Raw genomic sequence first — 2193 nt, forward strand, 5'->3', positions numbered from 1 at the left:
GTGTGACAAGTCTGAATTGAGATGTGCAGTGGGTTAGTCTGGAGTCTCAGGAAGAATTTATGTAACCAAATGGAAGACTTGATGTTTGAAGGAAGATTGAGGTGGAATTCTTTCTTCCTCAGGGAAAACATTTTATTGTTCTTAAATCTTCTACATGGCTGGCTAAGTCCACCATGTTACAGAGAGTAATCTGTACTCAAAGCCTATTGATTTAAGCATTAATTTCTTCTAGAGAATACGTGCATACTATCTAAAACTGTCGACTGACCAAATACCTGGGTACTGCAGTCTAGCCACGTTTGTATATGGAGATAATAGCCACTGCCCCCTACGGAGGTCCATTCAGAGAGTAACCTAGAATCCACCAAGTTTTGGCTTGGCCAGTTTATAATCCAAGAGAAAAAATTTTCTAAGATAGCGTCCACTGAAATGAGGTATTAAAAACCTCCTCGGGGGTATGGTGTCACCAGCAGGTCAACCTGTACCTGTGTGGCGAGTGCATCAGCAGCCTGATGGTGCCTTCCAGGCTTCCCGATATACCCAAATTGCCGCTGTGCCTTTGGCCAGACCCCAACAACTTGGGGCCAAGTTTACCAAGAAATTAAATGGCCAAAAGTTAGGTATGTGGGAGCCACACCCACAAACCACCTCTGGCTCAGCTATGTACAAGCTCATTTATTGGCCTTATTTCAGAGACCCATAAATCTCGAAAGAGATCAGAAACTGCAGTCAGGGATGGCTGCAGTGGCGCTAAGGGCGAGCAGGCATGTCCTTCATGGCATATACCAATAGTTTATTTCCCTGGAAAAGATGGAAACATGGGTCATGATCCAGAGACATACAAAATATCTCTGAACTGAGCAGTTCACTGCAGAGATGCCTCTGGACTTTAAGCCAGGCTGACTTCATTGGGGTGAGTCAGATGGGGCAGGCGTTATCCTTCCACCTGCCCCCTAAAAGCCCCAGTGGCTGCCATTTTCCAGAACCCAATGAAAAGTGCAGGTACACAGGTCAGTGACAGCAAACTCCAGGCCTCAAGGGATAGGGAACGGGCGGCGGTCCCTCTCAGCCCCCATCCCCATGGGACCCTGGAGATCATGACCACAAACTGTTTCCGGCTGTTACTTAACTCCTTAACGGCCATGATTCAGAGACACACAAAAGAATCTCCGAACCAAGTAGCTTGCTGCAGAAATTCTCCAGACCCTAATTATCTAAAATCTTAGAATTCTAGGACATCTTATGCTATTCGTAACAAGCAATACAAAAGAGAGTATGGGGGAGATTGTCTGCCATGGAGGAAGGGGAAGGAGTGGGATGGGAGGGATAATGGGGACACTGGTGGAGGAAGATGTGCACTGGTGGAGGGTTGTGTGTTTGATCATTGTATGACTGAAACTCAAACAGGAAAGCTTTGTAATTGTATCTCACAATACAAAAAAAGCTTTGTAATTGTATTCAATAAAAAAATTAAAAAATAGAATAAAACTAACATTCTGAATAAAAAAAAAGTAAGGTGGAGTTCATGCCCAACTCAATCAGCTTAATCAATAGCTGAATAAATAGCAGTGCTCCTACATAAAAAAAAAAACTCATCAAACTTGCCTTTCAGGAAAGAGCATTTGCAAAGGAACGTTGGTTGTGGGGTTTCAGAGCAGAGCTCAGAAATTCCTGTGCAGATTTATGCAATGTAGGATTCCTCAAGGGCATACAGAGTGCACAGTCAGATGTGACTGGAATCCAAGTTGGGGCTGCCTCTCCCAGTTTCCCTACATGTGCCAATGTGTGACTCTCCCTGGCGGCTGGCCACAGCCGGGAGGCCGCCTCCACCTGTGTTGGAACCTGTGTTTGCTGACCAGGCTGCATTGAGACTCCAGGTCACTTGGCGAGGGATGAGAAGGAAACACAGAAGCAATAATTGAGAAAGGAAAAAGTGATTTTCTACCAGTGCTAACTGGAGTGAACTCTGGGCTCATGAGCCCTGTGCTTCCTGAACCTTGTGTTTGGAAAAAAGGCCATGCTAAATCCCACTTTACCTTTCAAGAACAAATGCTGGATTTTAGCAACACTGGTGTTTGAAAGATGCAACCTTCAAGTCAAATCATTGCAACTCGCTTGGCTGTGCTAGCCCATTGGGGAGCATGCGGAGGGTCTGTGATGATAAGTTCCACAAGAATAAGAGGAGGATTTGGT

The sequence above is a fragment of the Sorex araneus genome, chromosome 1, assembly GCF_027595985.1.
Source record: "Sorex araneus isolate mSorAra2 chromosome 1, mSorAra2.pri, whole genome shotgun sequence".
NCBI classification, from domain to species: Eukaryota; Metazoa; Chordata; class Mammalia; order Eulipotyphla; family Soricidae; genus Sorex; species Sorex araneus.